At 52.8% G+C, this 14,725-nt stretch overlaps 1 long non-coding RNA gene across 10 annotated transcripts in view; it reads left to right on the plus strand.

Annotated features, from left to right (window-relative positions):
- The window catches only part of LOC105239621, a 48,143-nt gene extending 34,006 nt beyond the window's left edge, over positions 1 to 14,137 (plus strand). For 4 of the 10 annotated variants that reach the window (XR_004622303.1, XR_004622304.1, XR_004622306.1 and 1 more), the window contains 6 exons: positions 477 to 653; positions 1,893 to 2,003; positions 5,967 to 6,076; positions 9,513 to 9,583; positions 11,363 to 11,496; positions 13,545 to 14,137. This is a non-coding gene — a long non-coding RNA (uncharacterized LOC105239621). Of the gene's footprint in view, positions 1 to 476; positions 654 to 1,892; positions 2,004 to 5,390; positions 5,721 to 5,966; positions 6,077 to 9,512; positions 9,584 to 11,362; positions 11,497 to 13,544 lie in introns of all 10 variants that reach the window. The other 6 variants (XR_004622309.1, XR_004622311.1, XR_004622308.1 and 3 more) reach the window with 5 other exon arrangements.
- Positions 14,138 to 14,725: the final 588 nt, after the last annotated feature.

The raw sequence follows: 14,725 nt of genomic DNA on the forward strand, positions 1-14,725 counted from the left end.
ACTGAGTCACCCGGGCGCCCCGAGAATTTGCATTTCTGACAAGCTGCCAGGTGCCGCTGGTGCCGCTGGACTTGGACCACACCTTGAAATCCACTGCCCAGGGGGGTTAGATGAGAACGGGTAAGAGCGGAAAGAGAAGGGGCTTGAGGAGAAATCCCAGCTTCCTCCCTGCCCCCCATGTTGAATTACCATGAGCTTTGCTTGCGCATCCTTTGTTTTCATCACACTCTGTGTGCAGCGGAGGGACGAGGCAGGTTGATGTTTGTGGAGAAGCTGAGCTGTGGCGTGGGCCTCCCTCAGAGGGAGCAGGAATTATCCCCCACCATCTTTGCAGATTCCCCAGGAAAATCAAGAGGAGCCGCTTGCATTGGGGTCCCTTGGCTGGTGCGTGGAACCTCCCAGATCCCTCCCCCCAGCCCCCTTGCCTGAATTTTCTTTTCTTTCTTTCCTTTTTTTTTTTTTTATGTATTTGTCAGAGTGCACATCATGCAGGGGGAGTGGCAGGCAGAGGGAGAAGCAGGCTCCCCACCGAGCAGGGAGCCCGATGTGGGCCTCGATCCCAGGACCCTGAGATTACGATCTGAGCCAAAGGCAGATGCTTCACTGACTGAGCCGCCCAGGCGTATATCTTGCCTGTATTTTCTCAGGAGCAGGTACTTTTCTTTTACTTTTTCACTTCCCTCTGCTCCTAAGCGCCCCTAGTGGGGAGGGGAATAGGGAACCCGGAGGCTGAGGTGTTTTTCTGTGGGGTTTTCCATCGGTCTGAGTTCATTCAGTCATTCAACAATCATTTTATTCAACAAATACACATGGCTGGGTTGGGTGGGCAGGGCGTCCTGTTTTGTTCACTGCTGTATGCCCAGATGCCCGGTATCTGGAACACAGTAGGCGCTCAAGAAGGATTTGTTCGGTGAGGGGGGCCAACTGTAGGCCAGTGTGTCTCCCAGGAAAGGAAGACACAGCCCCTGCCCTCAAGTGCCCAGAGTGGCGTGCCTAGCCGAGAAAGATGCTAAACCAGTTACTCTGAGCTGTGACGGGCACAGTGAAAGCCCCCGGGTCTTGGAGCCTTTGGCGGAGGCCCCGTCCCTGGCTTTGGGTGTCCAGGAAAGGGCTTCCCCGGGGGGAGGCGTGTGTCAGCTGACATCTAAAAGATGAGCAAACCAGGGGAAGAAGGACGGAGGAAGAGGGTGGACTGTCTCATACGATGTCTGGGGCTGGCATAAAAGTGGCTAAACCACTTTGGAAAACTGGTAGAATTGTACACTTTTTTTTTTTAAAGATTTTATTTATTTATTTGACACAGTACAGGCAGGGGTTGCAGCAGGCAGAGGGAAAGGGAAGAGTAGACTCCCCGCTGAGCAGAGAGCCTGAGGGCAGCTCCACCCCAAGATCCTGGGATCGTGACCTGAGCTGAAGGCAGATACTTAACCATCTGAGCCACCCTGGCGCCCCTAGAATTGTACTTTTCACGTGTGAATGATAACGGGGCACCTGGCTGGCTCGGTCAGTAGACTGTGCAACTCTTGATCTCGGAGGTCGCGAGTTCGAGCCCCACATTAGGTGTAGAACTTACATTAAAAAAAATGTGAATAATATACTTTAAAATGGTTCAAATGGTGACTTTTATGTGATAGGGATTTTACCTCAGTAAAAACCTTTTTTTTTTTTTTTAATGCAATACACTGGCTTGTGTTTCCTGCCCCGAATGAGATGAAAGACTGCTGATACAGACCAAGCCCCATGTACCTTGGTGACCACCAAACGGAACTCCGTGTCCGTCATTTCTATACGTCTTTATATTTGTGGGACATAGCCGTTTGCCGCTACGTAACACGCTGTGACGTGCATAGTCAGTGCTTTCGTTATCTCCGTGTTTTCCCCCGTCTTTCTAGGGCTCTTAGCTCAACCACGTGTCTGCGAGGTTCCTCTGGTTGGCACATGGGAGCCCACCTCGAGCACTGTCCCTACTCTTGGGGGTCCATGGTATGAAGATACTTTACAAGGTCAGTACTATCACTTTTTAAAAAAGATTTTATTTATTAAAGGGAGAGCATAAGCAGGGGAGGGGGGCAGAGGGAGAGGGACAAGCAGACTCCCCACTGAGGAGGGAGCCTGATGCGGGGCTTGATCCCAGGACCCTGAGATCACGACCTGAGCCGAAGGCAGATGCTTCACCGACTGAGCCCCCCAGGTGCCCCTTCAGTTGCTAGATCTTAATCCCATGCTGCCGCCAGTGCTGCTGCTTTCCAAAGCCCACCTACCCAAAGGCCAGGAGTCTGTGGCCGGCAGGGGGAGGCCAGGGCTCTGCAGGGAGCAGGAAGGCTCTACCTGGGGGAGGCCCGCCCCTTCCTCCAGCTTTGCGACCTTGGGCACCTCACGTCCTCTCTTGACCTCAACTTTCTCATCCGGAAAATGGGGCCTCCGCTTTCATGTCTGAAGTCCATGTATCACATCCCTTCCAGCTCTAAAACATTCTTTGCATCCTGAGCTGCTCCAGAGGTGGAAAGGGAGACTCTGGGGTCCGTCACAGGGTTGGGAGGTGAGGGGCTCCTACTGCGTGGGCTTTGCTGCCCTGTTGCGAAAGTGACCACAGGATTCTTCGTAAAAGGAAGATAATTCCCTTGTCTTTTTGGATCATCGCCTGCTGGGAGAGGCCCAGGACGAGATCCATGAACCTGCGCGGCTGGCCATGCTGTGTAACTCGGAACTACTGGTACTTGTGTCTGGATGAATGAAGGGAACTCAGTGCCTTAATCACAGTAAGAGGAGACAGCCCCAAGAACAGGGACACCTAGACAGACAGATGGGGCCCTCAGCAAAGGCAGAGGAGGCCCAGGCCTGTCCTGGCCACGGCACCTCGGATGGGATAGAGGGAGTGGTGGAGGAAGGGAGCTGGCCCCTGCCACTCTGGGCGTGGCTGGAGCTGTTTGCCTTATGGGGAGCAGCTGGCAGGAAGCCCACCCTCCAAGTGTCACCCGAAGGGCTGGCTGGTGGCTCCCAAGGGTGTGACCGAGGTAGGACTGGAGCTCAGAGCCCAGGCGCCTCTGTGCTGACTCAGCCGTCTGGCCTCTCCCTTGGAGAATTTCTCTCCCTCCTTCCGACTACCCCCAAAATGGGCTTCCTGCGGCCTGTGTTCCTGTCACACAGAAAGTCCTTTGCCAACAGAAAAAGCCCCAAGGCTTGGCCTGCCATGTGAGGCCTTGTCCGATTCAGCCATAGCCACACGTCCAGGCTGACGTTTCCCAGGCTCACCCGTCTGGGGCACCTGGCCCTGGCTCCAGCCACCCCAGTGTCCACCCTCCCCACCCCCGCATGGCCTGGCAAGGCCTCCGCCACACAGCAAAGGCTTTCCCAGCGTACCCTCGCCGGCTGCTCTTGGACACGTGCCCCGAATCGCTCAGAACCCCATTGGTGCCTGCTGAGCCCCACACAGTGCCCCGGCTTGACACCCCTAGGCTGGATTACCTACCTGTCTTCTCTCTTGACCACCGCCTGCATGACAACAGGCCACGCTGACCCCATCACCGCTGTACTCCCCATGCGGTACCTGGCACAGAGCAGGCGCCTGGGGAAATAGGTGGGCAACGAGCGGATTTCTCTCGTACCCTGGGCTTCAGGCGTGGGAACTGCGCTCCCCAGGCTATCGATGAAGAAATGGAGCTTAGAGAATTTCTTGCTTGGGTCCGGCAGCCGGCCTGGTGTGGGGCAGGTCACCTGAGCCCTGAGAAATAACCCTGCCTCTCCGGAGACGCACGGGAAAGTACTCTCAACAGTCCCACTGCAGCATCTGGTGATGGGGGGCGAGAGCATTTGAATAAGTAACATTTGCCAGTGTAGCTGCGTAGCATTTGGGGGAGTTCTGAAGTGTGTGTGTGTCTGCTCCCGAGAGTTTCCCTCCTTCCCCTTCCTTCCGCTTCACTACCTCGTGGCCACTGAGAATCTTGGCTGCGAGTTTGCTTCGAGTTTGCTTCGGAAACTTAAGGCAGTTGAACAAAGTCCATGTGCCCTGAGGGAACTTTTAGAAAGCCCGTGCAGGGTGAAGCACGAGGGAGAAGCAGAGAGGAAAGAGAGGCTTCCCCAGGCTCCTGGCTGGGAGAGCTGGGCCCTTGGAGAGGAGGGAGAAGGCTGTGTGTCTCAGCCGTGGGAGCAAGGCCTGTGGGGTAGTTAATCATAGGTGTCAGCTTGGCTGGGCCCCGGGGTACCCAGATATGAGATTAAATATTCTGGGTGTTTCTGTCAGCGTGTTTCTGGATGAGACTAACTGTTAAATCGGTGGACTTTGAATAAAGTAGATTGTCCTCCCTAACATGGGTGGGCCACATCCAATCAGTTGAAGGCCCGAGTAGACCAACAAGACTAGCCTTTACCAAACAAGAAAGTAGGCGCCAGCAGACGGACTTTGGACTTGATCTCCACCACCGGCCGGTTTGCTTCTGCAGCGGACAGCCTTTAGATCAGAATTGCATCATTGGGTCTTCCTGGGGCTTCACCTGCTGACCCACGTTGTATATTTTCGACTCATCAGCCTCTATAAACATGAGCCAATCCCTTATAATACATTTTTTCTCTCTCTATATACACATCCTATTGGTTCTGTTCTCGGGAGGAGGCCTGACTAGTACAGCCTGCTTCCTGCCAGAGCCTAGGTTGGCGCCAGCATCCATGCCCCAGGACAGGAGAGAGCGAGGCCTTGTACCCAGTGTAGCAGGAGGGAATTTCAAACCGAGCCTGGAGCTACAGTTCTTTTGGGCCTTGGAACTGGAGCAGCCCTCCCCGAATGGAGAAGCCGGTCTTCCTCCCTGAGCCCTCCCTCTTACTCTGTCACCAGAGTGGCCCTCAGACCCCAGAGCCTGGAGATGGGTCAGGCCACCCATTCTGCTCACCGTGCCGGGACCGATGTCAGCAGGAGGCGGGCCTCTTCCGTGTGCCCTGGGGGCCGGCCCTCTCCTTGCTGCCAGGGTGCCTGGGAAGGCATGGGTGGGCAGTCTCTCTGGACATCCAGGGGCCTAGTCCCCCTTGACCTTAGTCCGCTTGGACTGCCATCGCAAAATACCACAGACTGGTGGCTTCTCAGAAGTTTATTTTCTCACCGTTCTGGAGGTTGGAAGTCCCAGGTTGTGGCTGGGTTCTGGTGAGGGCCCTCCTCCTGGCGTGTAGATGGCTGCCTTCTTGCTGTGCGCTCACACGCGGAGAGACAGAGCTGCTGCCAGCTGTCTGGGGTCTCCTCCTAGAAGCACCAGCCCCGCCATAGCAGGGCCCTACCCTCATGAGCTCACTGAACCTTAATTTCCTTAATTATAGGCCCCATCTCCAAATACAGGCATGTTGGGGGTTAGGGCTTCAACATCCAGGTTGACAGGGACATGATTCGGCCCATACGACCCTTGCAGATGAATTCTTTTCCTTGAAGTTCTCTTCCTGGTCACTGACTCATACTGCTGGGCTCCCAAAGCCTTCGCCTGAAGAAAGAGGAAATACCCTGAAAGGCTCTCTGGGTAATTTATGCTTAAACCACTTGTAAAGCCCTAGCAAGCATCATCTGTCTTAGGTCCCACCCAGGGTTGTCCCCATCGGTCACACTCCTGGGGCCCACCCTGATTGGCAGGGAAATCACTGGGTGCATGGCAGGTGCTGTGAGGGCCCAGGGCAGAGCTAGGGTTGGGGTCTGGCCTAGGTCAGGGGTATTTTTGTCAAGGGACTCAAAATTCGTACTAACCAAGGTGGGGAGCAAAACTGTGTGTGTGTGTCTGTGAGAGAGAGAAGGAAGGAAGGGAGGAAGGGAGGGAGGGAGGGAGGGAGATGGCCAGGAGGGCAAGAAGCTCAGGTCACACCAGCTGTCTCTGTAACCTCAGGTCGCCTCCCTCTGTGGGCCTTAATTTCCTCTTCTGCAAAAAGAAGGCCTGGATTAGATCACCCCCCAGGCCGCTTCTAGCCCTGACATTCTGTGATTTTCTAATTTCCTTCAGACTCCAGGGGCCTGCAGACCCCATGCTAATGTGCATGAATAAAACATGGCGTCCTCAAGCTCGAAATATCGCAAGTATCCGCTCTGGATTTGTTCTCACTTCACTGTGTGGTAAGCAGCGTCCAGCTGGGGCCCCACGGCCTCCTGTTTGGATGGTTCCGGTGCGGCGGGGCTCCCTCAGGAGGGCGATGGTGTGGGGGGGGGGCAGCCACCCCAGCGAGGGAGCGCCTCCCCGCGCCTTCCCTCGTGTCATCCTCCGGCACATGCTTTGTTCTGAGGCCTCAACCCCAAAGCCACCCCCCCACCCCCCTGCCCGTGGGGGCTCGGCTCCCCCACTGCTCCGCACTGGGCTGTCTCCCTGGGACCTCTGCCCTGGGACTGTCACACAGTACACGGCCACCTGGAGCCACGCAGGGAGGCAGCCTGGTGCCCGCTGCCTTCTGGAAGGGGCATATCCCATGTCTCTTCTGTAGGAACTCGACAGACATAATTTTTTTTCTTATTTTTAAGTTTTCTTTTCCTTTTTTTTTTTTTTTAAGGTTTTGTTTATTTATTTGTCAGAGAGAAATTGAGCACAAGCAGGGGGAGTGACAGAGGGAGAAGCAGGTTCCACGACCACGCAGGGCTCGATTCCAGGACCCTGGGATCATGACCTGAGCTGAAGGCAGACGCTTCACCGACTGAGCCCCCCAGGCGCCCCTTAAGTTTTCTTTTTAAGTTATTTTTTGAGAGCAAAGGTTTGGGTTTACAGAAAAATTGCACACAAACTACAGAGAGTGCCCACGTCCCTTCTCATCCCCTCCCCCACTGACCCCCAATAGTAACATCTGGCCTTGGTGTGGTACCTCTGTTACCACTGACCAGCCAGTATTGGTACCTTGCTATTTAGTAAAGTTTGGGGTTTACATTAGAGCTCACTCCTTGTGTCGCACGGTTCCACGGGTTTTGCCAAATGCAGGATGTCATGTGTCCACCATTACAGCACCATACAGGACAATTTCCATGCCCTCAGCGCCCCCTGGGCTCCCCCTGTTCATCCCTCCCTTCTTCCTTTCCCCAACCCTGGGCAACCGCTGGTCTTTTTTCTGTCTCCAGAGTTTTGTCTTTTCTAGAATGGTCATGTGGTTGCACTCATACAGTGTGTAGCCCTTTCAAATTGGCTTAGTAACATGCATTTAAGATTCCTCCTTGTCTTTTCATGGCTCGATAGCTCATTTCTTCTTAGCACTGAATAATATTTCATTGTCTGGATGGACTATGCAATAGATAACATTTGTGGACTGATGGATTGGTGGAAAAGACCAGAAGCACGAGATGAACAGCCACCCTCCAACATAAAGTCTGTAAGAGATCTGGATCTCAGTTCTAGGCAATGTACAGTGTGTCCCACGAAGAAAATCCGACATCCTGAGAGTTGAATTTCGAGTATTAGCTGCGAGGCAAACTACTTTTATTACCGAATGCTTCTTTCTTAAATAATTGCATTTAAAACAGGATTCAATTAACGATTTTTCTACAACAGTTCAGGCGTGCATTCACACTAAGAATTAGCTATAACCATATTAGATATTGTGAAAACAGGGACACTTGGAGAGTAAAGGGAGGGTGCTATTAATAATTATGCCCAGACAACAGGTGTAAGCCAGGACTATCCCGGATAATATATAGTCTTTCTATTTATAACTGGTATCTGTCTGCTTAAAATAGCTGAGGGAACACAGGATATTTTTGTGTTTCTCCAAAAATATTAGATGGTGTAGCACCTGAGGTTACACTGGCAGTGGGAACACAAAGTAGCAAAGCTTAGCTTATTTTTCACTCACATAAAGTCCAAAACACGCATCGTGGATTGGCAGGGGTGGGAGGTGGCGGGGCATGAGGGCTGTGCTCCATGCGGACATTCAGGGATCCCGGCAGATGGAGCCTCTGCCATCTTCCATATGTGCCTTTCCGGTGGGCTGACCAATCATCTCCTTTTGGGAGTGGAGAGTTTCCCAAGCTGCAGGCTCTCAGTGCTAAAACTGGGATGGTTCCTGGGAAACCAGGACAGTTGCTCATCTATTTCCAAGGTTGCCCCTGGGAGGGGAGGAAGAGATTGAGAGAGAGAGGGAGGAGAATGGCATGGCTGGCTCTTCTGGGCCAGGCCAGTCATCACTTCCTCCTACTTTCTATTGGTCAGCACAGTCACATGGCCACACCTAGCTGCAAGGGAGACTGGGAAATGTAGTCCGGATGTGTGCCTGCAGCTGGAAGAAAATGGGTTTGGTGGCGAGCTACTACAGGGCCCGCAGATTGAGATGGATTTTATCCTAGCTGACGTGTCTGGGAGGGACTGGTACCTCCCTTTTTGAGAATCTAAGTCTCATTTGCCTAGCAGTCAGTGGCCTTCAACTCGGGGTGTCCCTATGGCCCAGGCCTCTGCCAGTGGACAGTCTTGAACACTCCAGGGTTCTGGGAAGGCTGGGGGCATGGCATGGTGGAGGTTACTCCTGGCAGCCACAGGAACCCACTAAAGGAATCAGGTGAGCGGGGAGGTGCCATGCGAGAGGGTCTGGTTGTGTTGCAAATGGAAAACCTGTGATCTGTGAAGTCAATGCACTCCTGCACCCATGTTGACTGTGTAGCAATACAATTAGTCCTCAACATGAGCGCCTCCATGGCGGCGTTCTTTCCAATTCTTAGCTCTCACAGCAGCCCCGAGAGGTGGGTTAGGGGATGTTAGCCCCACGCCGGGGGAAGCTGCCATCTGCACGGTGATGCCACGTGCTTGACTTGTGCGGGTTCTGTCCTCCCCTGGGCACCCGCGATGCAGCCAGGGACCTGGTACGGAAAGCCGTCTTCAGGTGCCTGACTCCAGGCCCTGAGATACAATCTCTGGCTGCCGGAGTGGGTGTCGATGGTGCCGGAAGCAGAGAAGACAGCGATGCTACTTTCACTCCCTTCCCTGTCTGGATGCCTCCCGTGGGGTGGCAAGGCTGGGAGCTGATAGGAGTGTGCATTAAGAGGACCAGCCAGGGCAACCCCAGCTAGAGGGACCTTGGTGTCTGCAGCCCCCACCCAAGGGACCAAGGGTTCTCTTTACAGAGTGTAGGCTTGGAACCCCGGCCTTTCTTAACCTCCTCTTTGGGGGGGGGGTCACAGACTCAGTTGGCCACTGTGTTAGTTTTCTGTGGCCACTGTGACAAATGACCACAAACTTGGTGGCTCACAGTTCTGGAGGTCAGAGGTCCCCAAGCGGTACCCCGCGCTGAAACCTGGGGCTCAGCCTCTGGAGGCTCTAGGAAAGACTCTGTTTCTTGCCTCTTCCAGCTCCTGGTGGCTGCGGCCTTCCTTGGCATGTGGCCACGTCACTCCAGTCTCTCTAATGTCCCTCTGCCCCCCTCTTCTTATAAGGATGCTTGTAGCATATCTGGTCCGTCCGAGTAACCCGGGATGAGCTCCCCGTCTCCAAATCCTTCACTTAATCGCATCTGCAAAGTCCTTTTTGGCCATAGGAGGTAAGATTCCAGGGACTAGAACATTGACATTTTTTTTTTTTTTTTTTGAGGGGCAGCATCATTCAGCTTCCCACGGCCGCTTTGGCACAAAGTACTTCAAGCGGTGTTAGAGCCTTTCTGGGTATGTATCAGGGTGGGCGGGGGGATGGGAAGGAAGTCACCTGCTCCATGCTTCTCATCTCATTTAATTCTTCCAGAGCCCTCTGAGAGGGTCTTACCAGTTCTATGTGACAGTGTGAGGCTCAGAGAGGTTGAGTGACTTACTAATATAACCCAGTGGGAAGAAGATGAAACTGGACTTAGGGCTGTCTGACTCCAGAGTCCCTGTTCTTCCATGGAAACCCAGGAAAGTCCACGAGGGCCGGACTCAGTTGGACTACTGATAACCATGCATGGTGATCTTCTCCCCTACGTAAGAGAGTCTGTCCTTTTTGCCTGTGTGATATGGTGATTTATAAGAAGAAATATATATTTGGTCTTTTTTTTTTAGATTTTATTTATTTATTTGACAAAAGAGAGCGAGAGAGAGAGTGCACAAGCAGGGGGAGTGGGAGGGAGAAGCAGGCTTCCCGCTGAGCAGGGAGACCGATGGAGGGCTCGATCCCAGGACCCTGGGCTCACGACCCGAGCTTGAAGGCAGATGCTTAACGACTGCACCACCCAAGCACCCCTATATTTGGTCTTCATCCCAATTTGTGGTCCAGAGTTCCCAAAACCCTTGGGGATCTCATGAGTCTTTTGTTATGTTAAGGAGGTGACTTTGGGAGCCCTCATCTAACGCTGGGGGTTGGTGACCAGGGGAACCAGCCTTGAATGGAGGATTGGAAATTTCAGTCCCAGCCCTGACTTCTGGGGAGAGGAAGGGGCTGGAGGTTGAATCAATCACTGATGGCCAAAGATTGAATCAATGATACCGGTGTAAAGCAGCCTCCATAAAACCCCAAAAGGACGGGGTTCCGAGAGCTTCTGGGTGGATGAGCGTGTGGAGATGTGAGCAGAGTGGCGCGCCTGGAGAGGGCACTCCTCATTCTCTCCCCCTACCCTGTGCATCTCTTCCATCTGGCTCTTCCCTGAGTTCTGTCCTTTTGTAATAAACCGGTGATCCAGTAAGAAGTTTCTCCGAGTTCTGTGAGCCACTCCAGATAGGAGGGAGTGTCCCATCTGTAGCTGGTCAGTGAGAAGCACAGGTGACAGCCTGGACCCAAGTCATCTGAAGCAGGAGCAGGGCAATCTTGGAAGACTGAGCCCTTATCCTGTGGAACCTGAGGCTGTCTCCGGGTAGATAGAGTCAGGACTGAGTTGAAGTGTAGGACGAGGCCCAGCCGGTGTCTGGAGCGCTGGCTGCCTATGTGGGGAAGCCCCCTCCAACACACCCATTAGGAAATTGGGTCCAGGAACCCAAAAAAGTCTGTGTCTGGGATCACCCCTTGGCTTAGGGCTGACGTAGCCTGACCGCAGGCCCGAGTGTACACGAGGCAGGCCTGAGTGTACACGCGGCAGACCCAATCCCCGGAGAGCCCCCCCCCTTCTTTCAGTGAGCCCTTTCTCACTAACGTCGTCTCTCGGTTTTCATAGACACTTCTTGAGTCGTCCATCCCCTCATTTCTGGCTCCTTCCTTCATCTCCAGTCCGGATCAAACCATTGCTTCTTTTCATCCCTAGTGTTCTGGAAAGCTCCTTCTCTCTTTACCACTACGTGTTTGGTAACTTTTTCATCTATAGGAAAATTGGCTTCACGTGAAGAGACACACTTCTAAAGCTTATTTACCAGGCTGATGCCTCAGATGTGAGGATGATGGGAGTGAGGGATGAGGAGTTTTACTCTCTGCTTCCCCTCTGGACTCCCTTTACACTGAATCAATTCTTCCTGGTTTTGTTTTTTTTTTCCTTTTTAAACCAGTGAATAAATACATCCAAGCCATCTACCACTCCTCTTTTTTGATGAGAGCCGGGGATGGGGAAGCAAGCGAACTTCTGCATTTCAGCATTTACGGCCTTTTGGGCAAATAGATTAGCAGTTGCTGGAACATACAGGTAATTACGAGCTACGTGTAAGCACACGCGCACACGCATCGGCACCCATGCGCACACCCATATGCTTCGGCTGCCTAAAAACTCCTTTGCAGTAGAAATTGCAGCAGGGTTGGAAAACCTGCACCCTGCACGCTCCTTACACCCTCTTTTAGACCCGAAGGTGTAGGCTGGGCTCGGCTCAGTGGCAAATCAGCCCTTGGCATCTCAGTGGCTGAGCGCAACCGCTGATCTCTGGCTCAGACGAAGTCCAGCGCATAATAAATAATAATTATTTCTTCGCTCTCTCGCCCCTGCACCTTGCTCTCTGCATTTAATGGGAGCCACCTTAAGGCATCTGGGAATTTGTGGAAAGGCCACATCCCCAGTCTGGTCTTCACTTTGAGTCATTTTGAAACTCAGCGGTTTCTCCTGTCCCATCTCTTAGGCGCAAAAGAAAATATTCGTCCTGCATAACGTGCATCACTATCTTATCGACCTCTGATATCATGTTCCTCACTTCCTGCTGCCTGACCTTAAGGTTTAGGTTTTAATTTCAGCAAACCCTCGTTTCCGATACCAATTTCTGTATTAGTCAGGAGAGGATAGATTATGCTGCAGTAACAAATTAAGCCCCAAGTCTCAGGGGCTCGAACAAACAGAGGTTTCTGTGTTGCTCCTGCCAAGTCCCGAGGGAGTCGGGCCACTCTCCAGGGCAGTACCCAGGATCTCGAATGCTTCAGTCTTACCGTAATGACAGGCAGCCTCTCTGCTTGTCGCTGAAAGTGAAGGTTGCACAAGATGTTTTTAATGGCAAAGCCTGGGAGGAGTGCTGTACATTATTTCCACTTATAGCCCATTGACCGGAATCCTAGCACATAACCTCAGTCTTACTTCAAGGGACGCTGGGAAACGTAGTCTTTCTGTGAGTCCAGACAGACGAAAATGAAACAGGAGTCGGCGAATCTATTAAGATTATTTCTTTCACACTCCCTTTTCGGGGTTCTCCGCTCCTGTTTATCTGTCCCTGTCAAGTGTCTAATGCTCCCTCAGTTATCCTCTATGCCCCCTGCCTCTCCAGATTTCATTTGCACTAAGGAATATAAATGCCTGATAACAGCCTACAGCGTGACCTCTCTTATAGGCAGTTGTGTGTTAAAGCCAATTTTAAGCTTTTGTCTAGAGGGTTAATGCTGCGATGTGGGATCTGCAGGCATGAGGAGGCTAGTAGGAGAAATATTTTTAGGGCTTCTGAAATGGCAGACCAGCCAGGTCCTCGGTACCATCTTTTGTGTGCCATTCTGCCGTGCTGGGGGAACATCAGTATGAGATATTTTTGACTCAGGGGACATCAGGCTAACAGTGTGAGTGGCCATGAGTGTTGTTAGATGTGACCAGACCATTAAAGTGTGAGGTTATTGATATGAAGTAGGGAGAAATTACTGTCCACTCCAGCTGATTTGGAATCAGCTTTCAAATCATCCATCTGCCATCCCTCCCCCACTCCCTCCCCTCTGCAGAATGCAAGAGGCTCAATCCATGGTGGGTCTGTAATGGTGGGGGTGGGTGGGCAGGGGTTTCCCTGAGGTTCTGCGGGGACTGAGGTCTCTTGTGTTCTCACTGTCAGACTCTGGCTCACCCATGGCTGTCTTTGCTTGTCCTGGCTACAGCCCGAGGAGAAGGAACGGAAAGCTCCTTCTGAGCACCTCCTTCACTGACTGCACCCATCCCCCAACACACAATCCAACCCTCTGGTGCCTTTACCCCTGAGCACCTAGTTAGAACTACATTTCCCAGAACTCCCTTCTCTGCACCCGTCCAGGTGAGGGTGGGCCGCAGGAGAAATTTGCCTGAGATTTGGAAGCTGCAGGTGAGGCCTCAGCCACTTTTAGTGAGCCAACCTCACTCCTGTTGTTGCTGAGCCTAAGAGCCAAAACGTCACCTTTTGGGCCTTAGGGTACAGCCAGGCCTCTAGCTACTTCTGCTTTTTCTGGCTCTTCTCCTTTGGCTCCTCCGGATCCTGGGGCAGGTGCCTCTGCAGCTGTGGCTGAGGGTGCCAGCTTTTCCTGCAGGTGACCCATGCCATCGAGGTTAGAGGCAGTGAAACGTGGACTCTAGCTGCCATGGTGTTTTCCGGTTTGTCTCTGCACTTCCCCACACCAGCCTCCAACATGCCCCCAGTGAGTCCTGCCTCCTGGTGTGCCTCTCCCCAAGTCCGTCCTTCTACAGTGTGCCGAGTTGGTCTGTCTGGCCAATGTGAGGGTGACAGAAACGATGGGATGGCCCTTATGACTTAGGCTACAAAAGACACAGAGCCTTCCGTCTTACATTCTCTCTGTCTCTCGTTTTCTGAGATCGCTCGATCCGAGGAAAGCCAGCTGCCACTGTCAGGAGGATCTCTGTGGAGAGGCCCATGTGGTGAGAAAGTGAGGCCTTTGGCCAACAGCCAGCAAGGCACTTGAGGCCTCCTGGCGACAGATATGTGAGTGAGTCCTCTCGGAAGCAGATGTCCCAGCCCTGTTTGTGCTTTCAGATGACTGCAGGCTCCAGCGGACACCTGCACTGCGACCCCATGACAGACCCTGAGCCAGAACCACTCGGCTTCGCTGCTCCATTCCCGGCCCTCAGAAACTGAGAGATAATAAATGTTTGTTGTTTCAAGTCACCAAGCTTTGTCGTGGTTTGTTGTACGGCACTAGGTAACTACTATGGGGTCTACTGTTTTCATCCCAACTGCTGGCCCTGCTGCTCACAGGCCTTCAGGCCCTCAGGCCATCAGGCCTTCACCCAAACACGGGCCAACGGTCTCGTATGGGCAGCTTAACCAGCTCCCACAATTGTGTCAGGCCGCAATAAGCCCTTATTTTGTATCAGAGTGGTTCTGCTTCCTTGATCCAACCTTACCTGAAACCACAAGAAACTAAAGGGAGAGATTCCTCAGATCCTTCATCATTGGTTTTCCCTACTGTATTGGTCTCAACTTTTGATCAAAACCACCCTGAGAGCTTAAAAAGAAATACCAATGCCCAGATCCTATCTCCAGAAGTTCTGATTTAATTGGTCTGGGCCGTGGCCTGGCAATCGGGATCTTAAAGCTCCCAGGGGCTTTTAATGTGCCGATTGGAGTTGAGAGCCACCAGTGTAGCCTGGCTGACTCTACTGGTCCTGCTAGGTCTCTGCTTCTCCAGCCTTCCTCGGGCTGGGAGAGGGGCACCCAATCTAGACACCCACGGTAACTTTTAGCTGGGGACTC

Source organism: Ailuropoda melanoleuca, chromosome X, assembly GCF_002007445.2.
Source record: "Ailuropoda melanoleuca isolate Jingjing chromosome X, ASM200744v2, whole genome shotgun sequence".
NCBI lineage: Eukaryota > Metazoa > Chordata > Mammalia > Carnivora > Ursidae > Ailuropoda > Ailuropoda melanoleuca.